The following is an 18,071-nucleotide window of genomic DNA, read 5'->3' on the forward strand; positions in this document are numbered from 1 at the left end:
GATGGTAGCAAAATAAAATGCTGGAAGGACATATGGGTGTAAGCAGTCACTGGAAGAAAGAATTGATCTGGATAATGTGGATTTGTGATCCTTTGTAGGTAAGGTGAGCCAATTTATTGAAAATTTTAATTGGAAGTTCCCTAATGTTGACTCTCTTGGCATGAAAAGCATCATTGAGAAGATTTCTAGGATTCCCATCCCTGAGTACGTCTACCAAGATAGATGTGTTTGGAGCTTAGCTCATGATGGTATGTTTAGCTCCAAATCGGTGTGGGAAGACCTTAGAAAGAAATAAGATATAGTCTCTTGGGCATCCCTTATTTGGTGCAAAAAGCAGCTGCCCAGAGTCTCTATTTTAGCATGGAGAGCGATTCATGGAAAGTTGTCTATAGATGAAGAGGTGAAGAAGAAAGCAGTCCCAATTGCATCTAGGTGCGAGCTATGCAAGTCTGAAGAGGAATCTTTAAATCATATGTTTGTAAATTGTCCTTTTGCTGCAAAAATCTAGAATCTTCTTTGTGATAGTTTCAATATCAGATGGCCTGGCCTGGGTTCGCTGCTTGATCTTGCTCAGTGGTGGAAAAGACAATGGAAAAATGTGTGTAGTAAGGAGGCGTGGAGCTTGGGAATGGCTATCGTCTTAGACCATCTTTGGAAAGAAAGAAATAACAGAAAATTTGAGGGCAAAGGCCAGCTGCCCAAGTACATGTATCTCATGGTGGTGGATGATATCAGGAGGAACAAGCCTCTCACTTTGGGCGAGGTTAAATCGGCTACTGATGTGCTATGTTGTAACCGCCTGGGGCTCTCCATCCAGGCTGCTACTCACAAAGACATTTTGGAAATTTTTTGGTGCAAACCTCCCATAAACTGGATTAAGCTTAATTTTGATGGAAGTTCGTTGGGAAACTCTGGGCGCTCTAGTGCGAGAGGAATTTTTGGAATAGCTCTGGTAGAGTTATAGCCAATTATAAAGTATTTTTGGGGGTTACAGGCGAATTTGAAGCTGAAGTCGAAGGGTTAATGGAGGGGCTCATGCCTGCTAAGGAAATGAATTTTAATCAGCTGTGGATGGAATCAGATTCTAGTGCAGTGTTCATTGTGCTTCATCAGAGGAAAATTCCTTGGTTTGCCCTACAGAGATGGTTGACTATCCTCCCTTTCTTAGATAGCATAAGATGGAAAATCACACACAATGATAGAGAAGGGAACTCTATTGCGGACTACTTGGCCAGAGACGCTGCTAAGTTGGGAGTATCTGCTAATAATGTGACATTCCCAGCGTACATTCAAGATATGATTGCTAGAGATGCGGAAGGAAGACCGCATTACCGTTTCGAGTAGTGCCTTTCCTTTCTCTTGCTGATGGCAATGCCGAAGGTGGGGGATAGGTTTGGCAAGTGTTTGGTTGTTGTTATTTCGGTTGTTGCTCTATTTTTCCTTTCCTTTCTTTCTTAATGAAATAATCTTTCTAGCAAAAAAAGTGAGAATAGAAGACATTAGGTTTCCTTGAAGAGACATCCTGAAGGAGTAGTGAAAACGAAATCTAGTCTACATTGGGCATCAATCTGCAACTCCTCCTGGAGAGAGAGGACCAAGCATTCATAGAGAATGATAAACTTAACCCATCTCTATTTCCTCTTTCTCTCACAAAATCCCACCCCACTAAAATGCACATAATTCTATTATGTCTTCCATTTTTCGTTTTCAAACCCAAACCTACCTCATCCCACAATATGACCAGTTCAGCATCAAGCAATCCTAGCCCTTGAAAACACAAGCGGGTTGGGGGATTGATCCTCTTCAACAGACCAAGATAACTACAGTTTGTTATTTAGGTCTATTGACGAGTTGATCCTGTTTGACTTAGAAGATTCAACCAAACCCAACCTTCTTTTGAACTTTTAAACAAAAAAAAAAAAAATTCCAACATACACAGACTAGGTCGTTGTTCGAACACTTCATTGGTCCATACCATGGAGGCTTGCCTAATCAGCTAATGTCATTTCTTTCTATATTACTATTTTTACTGTTTTCCATAGATCATAAATCAGGTATCATATGAAGACAAAAATGTCCACCAAAAAATTAATGAGGACAACAACCAAACTCAGAATTGGAAATTTCTGTGGGGTTTCGTGGCTTATAAAACTATCAAGTTTTTTGGCTCTTGCTAAAAGAAAATGGACAAGATAATCAGTAATTGTGAACTCATATCCAAGTTGACAATTAAAGGCAGGAACTTTCCTAATTGGCGAAACAATAGCTAGATGATCCAAATCTAGCCACTTTATGAGTTATTATTTATATATACTTTAGGAGTACTTGTTATACCTTTCTACATCCACGGAAAGAGAAATGGAGGGTGGTTTCGATTTAAGATATTCAACAATTCCTTTAGAAGCTAGAAAGTTTATCTCCACTGTGGGTGAAAGTAATGTACACTCATCTAAAGATTATTGTTGTTCTATCTTAATGTATAAAGCTAATAACACCCCTCTCCCAAGATGCCTTTCTCAAGAGTCTAAGACTCAAGACTTTTTTATTTTTTTTTAATCAAGGTGTTTGGGCCAGTTTACACGCACCTCAACTAATTTTTAGGGAAACTAGCGCAACAACCCTGGGATCGTGCACCTATCCACACAATCCCCAATTCATTCTAGCCATCTGGGTAACCCATGGATGGATGTCAAAGACTCAAGATAATACACATCCATCCGTAAAGGAATTCCTCTTTCGCCGTGAGTGTAGGGAAACCTCCTCCCATCCTACAAGTATTTAAAACTATGTTCTCAAAATAAAGTTTTAACACCCCCATAGGCCACCCCTCCTATCTGGATCGAAGGGAGGGGAGGCGAGGAGGGGTGGGGTGGCGTGGGGTGGGGTCACAATGGGGCCGTCACCTCGTTTAGTCACTAGTGTAGGAAAACTTTATCCTAAAATATTTGTTTTAACATTATTAAATCTACCCTCCAATACCATGGTTTGGTGAATCAGAATAAAAATGGGTGAATTTTCTGATTCAAATTGAAATTGGTTGAGCCCCAATCCGGTTATTCTAACCAATTCTTATAACCCAATTTTAATTCACCTCATGTTTCATTTAAAAAATAAAATAAAAATAAAAATAAATGCCATTATTTTATTTTTATAATCCGTTAAAATAGTAGAAAACCCATGAAACTTATCTCTTGTAACATGATTTTTAAGTTTATTTAATAAAAAAAATCTCTAATTTTTTTTTTTTTTAAATCTTTGCTTGTTCTTTCCGATTACCATTCTAGGGTTCCAATCAAATTTCATGTCCAATTTCGAGTTTATCTTGTCAAGTACTCAAATATATGTAAGCTGAGTTATATTATTGTTGTTGTCAATCCTTAATTTGAATTATTAAGGAAAGAATGGCTCTTGCAATCAGTAGAGGAAGGATCCTCAAGCCTTCGCTCCCGACACTTTGCTTACGTGCTATTCAAGCCTTTAGAGGCATGAAAATTTTGCATGGGAAAGCAACTGCTAATAGATATCATGTATTTATATGTCTACCATTATAGATATTTTTCACATCTTTTACAGACATGAGCAAAGTATAACTAGGATTTTGCACTATCAACCCCTCCTTTCTTTATAATACTCTACTAATTATGTTGGTACCAATATTTGAACGTGGTTGCTTAAGAACATTAACTTGGTTCTTACCATTTAAGAAACCCAAGATATTGGTAGTACTATAATAATTCATAACGTGATTAAAATATCAAGTCACTCTTTTTTTTTTTTTTTTTTTTATAGGATTAAAAGATATAAAAAATAAAAAAGAGAAAATGTCACTTACATGGCCCCATTTAAGGCTATTTGCATAGCGCTCCATTTTGGCCATGTGGAAGGCTGATGGATAGGAAACATATGGCTTGGTTCAGCCACATGTAAAATTTCAAGGTACATCTTATCCATATGGTGTCCACTATTTATCCTAGTGTACATATCATAGGCTAGGCTAGGCTTATCAGCCACTGTGCTGAGTTGAGATTTCTAGGTCTAGGATCAGGTCATGTGGACCTGACTAAGCCCGGCTCGACTTGACCTTATGTATATTTAGGGAGAAAGAACGTTGTCTATCCACACCCTCCCTTATGGCTAGAAAAAAATAGGCGTGAAAATATCCAACATGTATCAGGGCAGCCAGATCTTTTCATGCCTAGCCACGTCTACATGTAGAGGGCACGAGTAGATAGCATTCTCTTGATTAATATGGGAAAAGAGAGCTTCCTAATTGTGTGGTTAGCTCCTATGCCTAGACATAGTAGTGAGTGAAAACTGCTTGGCTCATATGAAAAAAAATAATAATAAATAAAAATTCCATAAATTTTGATGCCCTTGCACACCTTTCATTAAGGGATAGGATTTAAAAAACCTGACCTAGCCTGACCTGATTGGACTCTAAGTGCTTAATGATGCGGACAACATAACCACAAATTTGGGCATCAACAAGGTGCTCCATTATAGATATCTAAGGCCTTGTGTGCAGCCTTATTTTTATGGACCTTGAAGAGAACTTATCCCAGTGTAGAAAAAAAAAAAAAAAGGGCAGGAGATCACTTATTGGTCATGTGGCCCCGCATCAGAGCGTCAATATGGATAGATATTCGCTATTTCCATAGGAGGCGGGGTGGTAATTTCGTGATCTCCTGTGTATAGCCTCAGGAACCAAGCGACCAGGTAGAATTCTTGTTTAAAAGAAATTATAAAAAAGACAAGGAAGAGTGATAATTTTTGTAATTTTATGCTCATGGTGGCCTGATTTAGGAAGCAAAGAAACAATTGGAGATTCAATGCAACTTCGAGGAAGCAGAACTTATCTAATGAAGGGGCCACGAAATTGAAAATGAAAGAAGCTAGCGACAACCATAAACTCCCTCTTATCTGTACCTTTGTTGGCATCAATGGTGATTCTTTCCACGAACACCTCTTTTCCCATGCTTTTTCTCTTCTTATTTAAAGACCCTTTCTCTCTACTTATCTATCTACCATTTTCTGTCAACCCACGAACTCTCTCTACCTTCTATTACTAGAATTCATTTTGAAATGGCAGGAACCAGAGAAGTAGTTTTTCAAGATTTCTTTCCATCGATGGTTGAAAGATTAGGCTCCGAAGGATTTATCAGCGAGCTCTGCAATGGGTTCCGTCTGCTCATGGATGTAGAGAAGGGTCTCATCACATTTAAGAGCTTGAAGAGAAACTTCATGTTTTTGGGGTTGCAGGACTTGAGTGATGATGAGCTGTTCTGTATGTTGAGGGAAGGGGATTTAGATGGAGATGGGGCATTGAATCAGATGGAGTTCTGTATTCTCATGTTTAGATTGAGCCCATGTTTAATGAATGGATCGAGAAGGTGGCTAGAAGCAGCTGTTGTCAATGAGTTGTAAGCTGTAATTTTATATGTCAAAAAGTTTATAGATTGACAAATATTGTCTTTCCTGTAATTTGGTACAATTGAGTGTGGATCAGGTTCTAGAATCATTCTTGTATGATTTGATCCACATGGATGGAATTCATTATAGGATTTTCCTTATAATGGGCAGCCTGATACAATGTAAAAACTTCTATTTTTAAGTCAACTTTTTCTGAACCACCCCTTCCCTCCGACAAAATGTTAAGGGGCCAAGGTTAACCTTCCAACCCAGAGAAGAGAAAGCCTCTTAATCCATGGGGTCTCACCCTAAGATTGGATTGATAGAGGTATTTTGGATCTCTATAAATATGGACAACAGTTAATAATAGATATTCATTATTTCACGAGTCTAACCATATAATCATATCACTTTGAACAAAGAGATTCTCTCTCCACCTTCATGATTGCAAACTTTCTCTTAACTTTTGATGCACACAAAGAATAACCAAGAATTGCAACTAGGGGCCTGTATTGGCTGGCTTATTGTCAAAATCACATCTCAGCTTGATGACACACTATCCACCATATTCTAGAGGTTTTTTGAAACAAGATTCTAATCAAGTTGGGTTGAATTCTGCAAGCGAAATGGTATAAATCAGTGGCCCTCATTGACAAACATTTTATGGATCCAAAAATATTCTCTTTCCCCTAAATCCCACCAATGGCTTATGTACACGTCTGAAAATTACCCTCCCCATTGTTCTAGGAATTCTATTCCAGTGTCAAAACCTTTGAATGAATAGATTCACTTTTCACTATAGTTGAAGAAAAACTCAGTCCACCATCTCTGAACAATTATTTTCTTGTATCTATCTATTGATTAATTATGTCTTTTCAAGATATTCATTTTAAAATAAATCTAAGATCAAAGCCTTAGTGTTAGAGGATTCAGCCCAACATATGGAGGAGACAAAGGTTAGTTGTTGTACTACAACTCTACAAGTGCAACACCTTTGAGGAAACGCAACAGATCTTTGCAGCAACACCATGTGAAAGTGAGGAGGAGATCGTCTTCCCCATTCGACTAGGGTTCAAAACCCTAGATGTAAGAACTAGATAGAGAAGAGAGAGAGACTATGATTTCGTAAGGAGTGTCTCCAAATCGCAGGAATGGCAAGAGAAAGATATTATGTGCGGGCTAATTTAATTCCCCCTCTATCTCTTATAAAAAAAATATCTCATCTGCTAGACCCTACTTTGCTCTTATTGGTATTAGTGGGATCCGCAATTGCGCCATCCACTAAAGGATCCTTATTTAGCCATATCTCCAATACTCAATTAATAATATTTGCATACAAAGACCCTATCTAACGAATATACCACCAAACAAAGTAAGTTTATTAAAATAAAATACCTCCATATTTTGTAATGTGGCAAAACAAATACAAGTATATAAATAATTGTTGTCAGAATGTATAATACAGAGAATTTGCATCATCGATTGGACACCAAAAAATCCTTGCGAAACATTTAAAAAATAATTATTAATACATAATAATTTTTAATTCTTTTGTAAATAATTTACAAAGCATACCATTGTGTGACTGGAAGCTATCCATTCATTGGGTTTATGAAAAGTAAAGATAAGAGTACACAAACTTTTCGAAAATTTTTCCATAAAATCAATATAAATTATTATTATCAAAAAGATATATTATTTTTTAAATACCACAAGGCATTTATTTAGCCACATGGACATATGATATGTCTATTCTAATCATTTGATAGAGGGCATGGTCTAGAATAACCATATGTCCAATTTCAAAGTATAATTTAATCAAATACCTCATTTTTGTATTACATATCACGTGTATGTCCATGCGGCATATGTACTAGTACTCTAGACATTATTGTATACTCTCTCAATTCTAAGTGGAAAGAAACGGTTTGGATTAATTTAAAGAAAAAAAAAACTATAAAAATTGATGGCTCAAGTTTATTTGCGACTTTCAAAAACATCACCTTCCATTATTGTTACATGAACAGTTGCCCTAAAATCAAACATGGAAGCTATTAGTTTTGAACCCACACCCACACTCAGGAAGAAGAGAAAAAGATAAGATGCAAAAGAGATGTACACCAATTTTATAGTGGTTCAGCAACCTTGCTTAATTACATCCACTCCCGGGGGCTAGTCTAGCACCTCTGGCTTTTAACTCTCAATTTTTTTTTTCGGGATAGCAGTCAAACCCTTACAAGTAGTTTTTCTTGGTTCACTTCAAAACAATTAGGTGTTCTTCCAAATGGCTCAACACAGAACCAAGTATTTTCCCAATGGCTAACACCCAACCTCAAAGTGTTTTTCAATGGAAAAATACAAACCAAGTGTTTACCAAATGGCACACACCCACCTTTTAATTTTAGTCTTCAAGTGACTCTTCTTGTGTCTCTCACACAATGTAACAATACTCATTTGCAAGAGAGAAAATAAAGCATCTAAACTAGGCAAAATCTGCGAAATATAAGTAAAGAACATCTAGAAGTCACAATTGCAGAGGAAGTGTCTGAATGAGACCTCAAAATTGGTGCATTTGGCACTTGAAACTTCTTTCTTAGTCCTTTATTTTATTCCAAAAAGATATTAATTTAAAGGATAAAATGATTCTCAAACTATTTTGGAAGCATAGCATTAAATAGATTGATGGACATGCATGAAGAAGGGTAGGAATGTCTATTCAAACCCTTTTAACCATCTCTCTCTCTCTCTCCGTCCGAATGCTTTGAGTGTGAAAATCATGTCTTGTTGGGCATCAAGCGTTGGTCATTTGGGACAAACTCCAATGACTATGTGAGAAGTTTATAGAGGGCCAAATAATTAAGGGAAATAAAGTCCAAAATGACAACACTTTTCCTTTTTCACATGATCAAATTTTTTTTTTTTTAATTATTTGACATCATTTTTTTTTTGAAAAAAAAAAAAAAAAAAAAAAAACCATTAAAGTAAAACCCCAGATACACCAATGTCAGCATTGGCGACAAAGAAAGTACTTTTGTTGTTAATAGCCCAATGGGTTAATGGAGCTAAAAGAAGGAATGGGCTGTTAGAACGGCTGAGCCGAAAGGAGATAGTAGGAAAAAGATTATAAAAAAAAAAAAAAAAAAAAAAGGGTAATTTTAGATGACCCGACTCGGGATCAATCATGGCCAGTTCTGACCCATTGATCAATTCAACAAAGGAAAAAATTCAATGAGACTGATTCGATATGCAATTTCGAGTTTAAAAAATCCTTGGTCGAATTGGTTAACACAAATTGGAATTGGCTGTGATTGATCCTGATTTTGACCGTTTTGAAATGGTTAATTCTTGGATTTTTGGGATAATGTTGTTCGATTTTCAGATTTAAGGGCCGACTCTAAATCAACCAAGATAGATTCAATATATGCCAAGTTTAAAATCCTTGATTGAATCGGTTGATTTGGATTGGAATTAGCCATGACAGATCATTATTCCGACTTGATTTGATATGCAATTCCAGTTTGAAATTCTTGATCAAATTGGTCAGCTCGAATGAGAATTGATCAGTTGATTCTTAGGCTTTAGGGACTCGATCGTTGGGTTTCATCACTATTTTACTCTTCAATATATTCCATATCAATGTTCAGATTAGTGATGTCTATATGTGAGAGTTTGGTAATGATCATATCTTCCACTGTTAATAATGAAAGTGACTCATGCAGAGATAGTTTTATTAGTATTAGTGATAGCTGAACATAGTTATAATAAAAATGGTAAAGAAGTTGTTCTGATCATCTGCAAGTATAGTATTAGAATTAAAAAGGGACACTATAAGAGACTTAAAAGATAAAGCATAGAAGAATTCGTACAATACTTCCAAGTAGGAGAACCTCTTTTTTTCAAAGTGATATGATAAAAAGACAGACCTATTAAGGAAGTATTTTTCCATTAAAATTAGTAAATCATAAGCTACCTTCATATTTTGGAGAGCAAATTTTGGTCCATCCAATTAGGTGTGATTTTTTGTCTGATTTATGTTTCCATTCCAAAAGTGGAGATATATGGAATCTAGCTTTTTGCAAGAAACTTTGTGAAATGTAAAACAGGACATGAGGTAAGACGGTGTGATGAAAGAATAGATTGGATGAGAACAATGTGGATAAACCTGGTACCCCTAACTCTAGGATGAAATAAATTGTTGCCAAGACATATAGAATCATTGTTCATCCAGGATTAGGCCATGCAAATTTGACTGAGCCCGGATGGACCTAACCTTATATATATTTAGGGAGAAAGAACGTTGTTCATCCGCACCCTCCTATATGGCCTAGACACATGAGCACATGAAAAATGCCCGACCGTCTGAAACAAAAAAAAATTCCATACATTTTGATGCCCTTGCACACCTCTCATTGGGGGTTGGGATTTAAAAAACTGACCTAGCCCGACCTGGTTGAACTCCTAGCGGATAATGATGTCACACCCCGTATCCACTCACGTGAAAGCTGGTGATATGGACATACACACATGTCCACAATCTATTCAGGATCTAAGATGTAGTACTTTAAGTACATAAAATTATGAAATGATTCTACAATCACAAGAGAATAATAATAATAATCAAATATACACAACTGGTGAAGTCTAATAATAATTATCATATTTATCAAAAGATTTTCATAGTGGAAGTCATAATTATAGTTATGCCACTACGGCTACATCTAATATGTAAAACAAAAGAATAAAAAGAGAAGATGATACTCTCATCCCCAACGTGCTTCGAATGCATAATCATCACAATTATATCCGTCCTTGTGCATAGCTAGCTTCTCATCCCAAAGGTCATCACCATAAATAGCCAACCATAGACTCCGAATGGTTACCTGAATCAACATATAAAAAGAGGCGACAATGGAAGTGAGCTTCCATGAAGCTCAGTGAGGGGTGCACACACACAAACAAATATAAATACAACAATAAATATTTACAAGATAAAACAAATATACATATGAAGCAACATAATGGAACAACAAAGATTTAATGAATACAATTATGCTTTGGATTATTATCACATAAGTCTATCCACTAAACTAATTAAATGTTAGGGTCTGAGTACTACTACAATATAAGGGATATCCTTGGTCCTGAATCAAGTACATCGATCACCCAAAGATATATGCTAGTTGCAAGTCAGAAGCCTGCAGGTCCTGGAATCAAGAGCATTGATCACCCCGTAAACCACTAACAAATAATACCACCTTATAGCCATGGTCTCGGAATCAAACACATCGGTCACCCAAGTATAGAGCAGCCACCTCATGAAAATAAAACTAATTTACATTAGGGTCTGAGTACTACTGCAACATAGAGGATATCTCTGATCCCGGAATCAAGCAAATCGGTCACCCAGTGATATACACTAGTTGTGAGTCAGGAGCCTATAGGTCCCAGAATCAAGAGTATCGGTCACCCTGCAAACCCTAACAAATAATACCACCCTATATCATGGTCCCATAATCAAGCACATTAGTCACCCATGCCATAAGAGTGTAGCACTCGATTGTTTTTCCTAGTCCACTTGTTCTAAGTCTCTAGTAGGTACTAGTGCTATTGCAACATAAGGGATATCCCTAGTCCCGGAATCAAGGACATCGGTCACACAGTGATATACGCTAGTTACGAGTCAGGAGTTTACAGGTTCCGAAATCGAGCACATCGGTCACCCTGCAAATCCCTAACGAATAATCTCACCCTACAACCACGGTCTCGAAAAACCCATCGGTCACCCAAGTTGTTTAATAGTCAACACATAAACCCCTATTGGTAAGGGTTGTAGCACCAGGGTGATTATTCTCCTAACCAAATGCATTATAACATGCCACATACCAAATCATAGTCACGCTCATACACACTATCATACTATCACGCAACACCACATTCACCAAATAGAACAAGCTTATCATATGCAATGCATCATGTTAGAAACAACAATATCATCAATATCCACAATTTAACATGCAATCAGGAAAATAAGTTACACATGCAACTACCATGAATGCACGTATGGATGACATATTATAAAAACTTCATAAAATAACACAAAATCCCCTCACCTCGATTCCTAGGTGATGATAGACAACCGATGGCCTCGTGCCACGTTGTCCCGTCACTTCTTAGTTCTACTTCTAGGATAAATAAGATTTAAAAATAAATAAATCATCCATAGGAAAATGGGATCCTAGGCATATGTTCTAGCTTCATTTCCTATTCTCCCTTTTCTTTGAAATCGTTCCCAAATTGAGAATTTTATGCCTATAGGGCTGATTTATATGTGGGGGATGTTCACCCACCTCAATGGGTTGGTTAAGATGGATTTACACAAATCATCCAAAGTTCCAATCATGACTAAGCTAAATTAGGAAATTTCGTTTGAGGGTTTATGTGGTGACCATTAATGATTTATGTGATCACCTCATTAGAAAAAAACAGGGTCTTTAGGTGCAGATTTAGGGGCGGTTTAATTTATCTGCCACTATAGGGTGTCAATTAGGGGCAGTTTTTTTATTTGCCTCTAAAGGTGGACAAATAGGGGTGGTTATATTTATTGGCCTCTAAAAGGTACCCAATAGAGGCAGTATTTGTGTATCTACCTCAATAGATAGTATTTTCCTAACTAAAATATAAGAATGACATATCCTATAGGGGCGGATTTGTTATATACCACTAAAAGTTATCCAATAGGGCGGTATTTGGTGCCCGCCCTAGAAAAGGTTGTTTCCAAGAAAAATATAAAGCATCATGCCACCACATACCCTATAGGGACAGTTTTATTTATTCGCCGCTAATTTTGCTACTATAGTAGCACTTTACTTCCCGGCCCTAACACTACAAAAGGAATATAACGGCTTATTGGGGTGGTTTATTGCATCAAATATCCTATGGGAGCAGTTGATTATCGGCCACTAAAGTTTTTGGAGGCAAAATTCATTGGAATGGAATTGGAGAGTCCCGCACTCTATTTTCCTTGCCTCGTGTTTTTTTCCCAATCCCGCTCCGTCCTCTGTTCTACCTTGAAATCCTATCAGCATCAGTCCCACGCTCACTGGCTCGGGGGTGTCTTCACTAGCTCAATATATGCATTGCAAGTGGAAGATGAATAGATTATGAGGCGTGCATTTCCCTTTCTTAGTTATTTGTTATGCAATTATACTCTGTTCTTTCTTTTTCCTTCGAAAATCTCTTATATGTCTTTCACTTCTCCTAAACCCTAACTTTCCCCCATTCTGTTCTTACCTTATAGCATTAGTAAAGGGGTTGGAGTACAGAGACCAACTTTATAGTGATTGGTAAGGAGGACAGCTGGAGGAATACAGAGTGGTCTAACTACTGCTCTAAACTAAGGTACAACACCAAATCATCTTCGTTCCTTACATTTTTAATGTATGATTTCTGTAAAGTGTTTTTAATTAATATACTACATTGTTTTGTAGGACTATTATGAAATTGAAATTTTAGAAAAAAAAAAATGGGTTATTCAAAAAATGGGTATCCAGTGGAAGGACTTCAGGTTTGAATTAAAAGAAATATATGATAAATCAACGACGATTGATGAATGCTTTGCAAGACGTGATGTCCGTGATAGTGGAAATACCTTATAGATATGTGGGGTGATGTGAAGTATTAGGTAATGATGCCTATGCAAACCTTTTACTTGTTTTCATATTTGCTTTTTGAATATTGTATGATTTGTGTTTTCACTATGGTATGCAATAGAAAATGAGTCACATTGCGGGCCGACAAAGTTTTGCTCAAGTTTTTGATGAAAATGTTAGTTTCATATCATGGGAACTACATTTCATTGGATCATTTGAAGAACCCATGATGGTATATTTTTGTATGTTTTTATTCTTTGTTTTATTTGATCAGCTTCAATGGAGAAAAACCATTGAAGGTCGATTTTTACAAGATAATACATGTGAAAAAGAACTTAGAACCGGTTGATGAAGAATCAAGCAAAAAGCTAGTGTATATTGTGTTTTTTATTCATAGTTACTAAGTCCTTGATCATTGTTGGTAACTTGCTCGGTTTACAATAATTTGTAGAAAGAGATGGAAGATAAGTTAGTGGCAATACCAATAGAATTACAAAAAAAAAAAAACAAAGAGACTCATGAATCCATATGGACATAATCATTTGGTGAGGAATCCCATGGCCGAGTGCGCCTAGTTGGAGTTGGGGTAAGCCCAAAAGACCTTGAATCGTCAAAAAGTAATGCCGCATTCAACCGGAAGAACAAGGAGTTTCAAAATAAAGTGGAGATGCTACAGGAGAAGATGGAATTAGAAAGGAAGAAGAATGAAGCTGTGATGAAGAAGAATGAAAATGTGATTAGCAGTATGCAATCACAAATTGAAAAACTTACCCAATTTTTCATGAATAGAAACTCGTAGGATTTAGTTAATCTAGGTAAAGATTAGCTCTTCTCAATTTTGATGTTAGAGATTATAGTTTTATCGATAATGATCCATAAGTTTGTGATCATCTTTTGTTTTGAAAAACCAGGAAGTAACAAATGGAGAATTCAGCTTCTATATGAATCTTATACATTTCCTACTGTTGAGTAAGACAATTCTTCCTCTTATAAATGAAAGAGGAAGAACTGTCCAGAATGAGACATTGAGTAAAAACTGTAATGATGCACTTCGCATTCTTCTCCATTCAAATTTATTTCTTGTATCTTGATTTTCTGTTTTTTCCTATATGATTCTTTTTTGTTTTTAATCCTTTTTTTTTTCTCTCCTTGTTCTTTGTATTACAATTTATAGGCTGGTAAGACTCTTCATTAACTCTATTTCTTTTGTCAACCTTTTTTTCTCTTATGTATTAGTTGTTGAAATAATTTATTCCTTAAATCATTCCTTACTTTTTTATTTTTTTTTTTCAGTAATTGGTTGTTCTCCATGTGGTAGAATTATGCTTATTCCATTGTCTCTCTTTACCCTTTTTTCTATCTAATATCTTCCTTGATTCAGTTTTACACTTTACAGAAGCTTATTGCTTTTCAATCTTCTTTTTTTGCTTCTTAGTTTTCATCTGTACCCCACATGGTTAATTATTTTCCTCCTACCTCTACTGTAGTTAGTAATTCAATGATTTTCCCCCTATTGATCTCACTGGATGAACCCTTCTCTTTAAGTTTATCTCACTGGATGAACCCTTCTTTTTATGGTCTTGAATCTTGAATCTTGAATCTTGAATCTTGATGCTGGTTGGTGTTTTTCTAGGGAATAGTAATAAGTGAAAGCTTGAAGGAAGTGGAGAAGGCCCAAATCTTAAATGGGGGTCTTCTTAAATTTTTTTTTTTTTCAATGAAAACAATGTCTCTGTGGGACCCATATGATTTGACTTCTGAGGATCTATGGATGATAATGATTTCGGTGCAGTGTGAAGACAAGAAAGAGTGAGGGAAGAAATGGGAAAGAGAGAGGGGTCATTGGCCCATAGCCCATAACATAGCCTCAGTTTTCCTTCTCCTTTCAAGTCATTCATCCTATCCGATAATAATTCTAGTCAGCTGTCTGAGAGAAGGGATCATAACCTTTTGGTGTATTGCTTTATTTTATTTTTTTGTGAAATAACCCGTAATTTAGGCTTGATCTATCACAAGAATGCTCTTACTTCGATGATGCAATTACAAGAAGGACCACATATAAAGTACTCATAAAATAATCACAAATGGATCATTCTAAAAATTAAACTAAAGATCTAGCTTATTGAGTAAGCCAAAAATTAGATCTAGCTTATTGAATAAGCCAAAAATTATCTGTAATTTTACCTGCAGGTAGCAAACTCAACAGAGAAGAAACAGAAAATTTGGCCATCCTTTGAGAGGACCCACCCTGATAACCTAAGCTAACTAATATCATTGAATTTGGGAATCTGATTGTGACCAAACTGTGACCTTTTCTTGGGTTCATCACCATCAACTATTCTACCTGGCCATGTTAGCCAGCTAAGTGTATCACCACTTAATATATTGTCGGTGTATGATGTCTTGTATTCCGTCACAGTTTAATTCAAGGAGTACTGGTGCAGCACCTTAATAAGTAGGACGACGGTCCCGCTAGCCGATTAGCTGGCCGTGGGGATTGCAAGGGGTGCAGGAGGCCCCCTACATAGTAGGGGGTGTAGGGGGGCGCAGCCTCCTACTCGAATTTTTTATTTGAAGGCAATTGTGTACTTTCCGGATTAAAGTTTTTTGCTATATATTTGTAGCGAGGGTTTCTTTTTCTGTAATGCAAGCAATACTGAGAAGTGTGAGGGACGAGAGTTGTAACCCTATTCTCCATTGATAATGAAGCAGGATCTCATCTCACCGGGGACGTAAGCAATTTTGTTAAACCTCGTAAATCTGTGTGCAATTTTCGTTCTTGTTTTTCCTTATCTTCTGCATCGTTTTAGGGTTGCGTTTCTACTTATATCTCCCACTTGATTCTGCTACTTGTGTATATACTATTAAGAACCACTCTATTATCCAGTACTGCCCAATCTATAAGTTAAAAGAGTGTAGAAGGAAGGAGAAACGATTGCTCATCATCATGGATTATCTTTGATATAATTTAATTTAGTGGCTTTGATTCAAGAGATGGCAGCGGGTTTGACGCACGAATGGCAAAGGAAAGGAGTGAAGAGTGAGGAGTGAGGAGGGAGTAGAGAGTTTCATATGTTAATTGTTTCAATGCTTCAATTTATAATATTCAGTTGTTTTATTGTTTTATAATTTGTTACATTGTGGAGGTTGACATAATTGGGGTGAGTTGATCTTCTTCTAAGGGTTTATCATGTAGAAAATGAGGGCATCATGCTAACAGGAGAAGAGAATGAGATTCAAGACCTTTACAAGTCAAATTTGATTTACATTTCACATGATAGGAAAAATGTATCTTGCTACTTTGAGTACAATGGTTTCACTATTTTTGTAATGTTTTCAATTTCTTTTGTTTAGGCTTAGAGAACTGGGTCTGTAGAACAGTATTTTGAAATGATTCACAATCATTTTCTCTTTTATGAAGACTTGTTTAATCTTCTCAATTATTTCCTCTTTTGTCAAGATTTCTTGTTTAATCTTCATTTTTTTTTTTTTGGTTGCGTGAGTGTGGGGGATTTATAATTATCTAAATTTATCAAAAGGGACAGCAGCCTTAGGGTCTTAAGGTGGCAAAGATCGGTGCATTCATGCATAAATCTGTGATTAAAAAAAAAAAAAAACTACTGGGGCGGTAATAAACTGCTACTAAAAACTAGAGAATATTATATCTTTAATTGCGGTAAACGATCTGTCCCATTACACGCCTTTAGTGGTGGTATGTATAATGCTCCAAATGACATTATTATTAGCAGCAGAAAAATATTGCCTCATAAGATATAGTTTTATACACTTTTAAATACGATTATTATATATTAGCGAGGGTAATTATCCGCCCCTAAAGGCTACATTTTTAGCGGTGGATTATATAAGCATCCCTAAAGACCCCTTTTACGCACGGGGCCAAAATCTGCCCCTCAGCAATAGCGGCGCCACATATAGTGACTGGTATCTGGCGGTTTTTATAGTTTTAGCGGCAGAAAAAACCCACCACTAAAGACCATTTTTTTTGTATTGTCCCAATCCACTATACCCATTTTTAATTTTATTTTTTCCAACCCAATTTTGGGTTTGAATGTGAAGTATAGAGGGTTTGGGCAAAACCCACAATTTCTAGGGTTTAGTTACCCAAATTGGGGATTTCATTAGGGAGGGTTCATAGACTCAAATTGATCTATCAATCTTGCTAGAATAAGTCTCTTACACTAAAACCCTCTCCCAATTTGTAGCATTGACAAATGGAAAAGTGGGTTTTAGGAAATTTTTCCATTTCTAGGTTTTGTGTTACCCAAATTGGGTTTTGAAATGGGGATTTCACTAGGGAAGGTTCATGGGTTTAAATTGAATCATGGATCTTGCTAAGACAAGTCTCTAACATCAAATCCCCCAATTGATTTATACATTAGGTAAGTGGGTGGGTAGATTCGGTTGTGGCGATCTCCATTAGCTTTAATGGATAGTGGAAATGGAAGGGAGAGAGAGAGATGACTACTTAGAAGGTAGAGAGAGAGAGAGATGGCTTACCTTAGATGGGTAGGTGCTCCCTTTCTCCTCTCTTCTTACTCCTCCCTTGGTCTTCTCCTTCTTCTTCTTCTTCTTCTTCTTCTTCTCCTTTCTCTCTTCTCTTGCTTTTAGTTTAGTAAGAATGAAAGAAATGAATGGCTAAGGCTTCTATTTATAGCCACTTAAGTTTCTTGAGGGCTGTTTGGAAAAATAGTTTTCACTTTTTACCAGGTTAAATAGTCATTTGGCACTAATGGGCCCACCTTGAGGTGTCCGGATATATTAGTCTATTCCCCAATATGTTGTCCCAACTAATGGAAGTGGTTTGAGGTGCACAGGTGCGAGGGTCTGAGCCCCACAATAACCCTGTTTTGGCCGGTATACCTCACCAGAGGTGTCCACCAATGAAGGCCGAGTTGGTTCCCTTTGTGTGGAAATGGATATTTAAGTTGAACGGTGCCTTTTCAAGGTGTTTTCAGTGCATGGAGCCCACCCCTGGGTACATTTCACTATTAA

At 36.7% G+C, this 18,071-nt stretch overlaps 1 long non-coding RNA gene across 1 annotated transcript; it reads right to left on the minus strand.

Annotated features, from left to right (window-relative positions):
- Positions 1–10,044: 10,044 nt before the first annotated feature.
- LOC122061342 lies at positions 10,045–17,665 on the minus strand. The gene is made up of 2 exons (XR_006134626.1): positions 17,577–17,665; positions 10,045–10,289 (listed from the first exon to the last, which is right to left on the minus strand). It is a non-coding gene; the product is annotated as an uncharacterized LOC122061342 (long non-coding RNA).
- Between the last annotated feature and the right edge of the window lie 406 nt (positions 17,666–18,071).

Source organism: Macadamia integrifolia, chromosome 14 (assembly GCF_013358625.1).
Source record: "Macadamia integrifolia cultivar HAES 741 chromosome 14, SCU_Mint_v3, whole genome shotgun sequence".
NCBI lineage: Eukaryota > Viridiplantae > Streptophyta > Magnoliopsida > Proteales > Proteaceae > Macadamia > Macadamia integrifolia.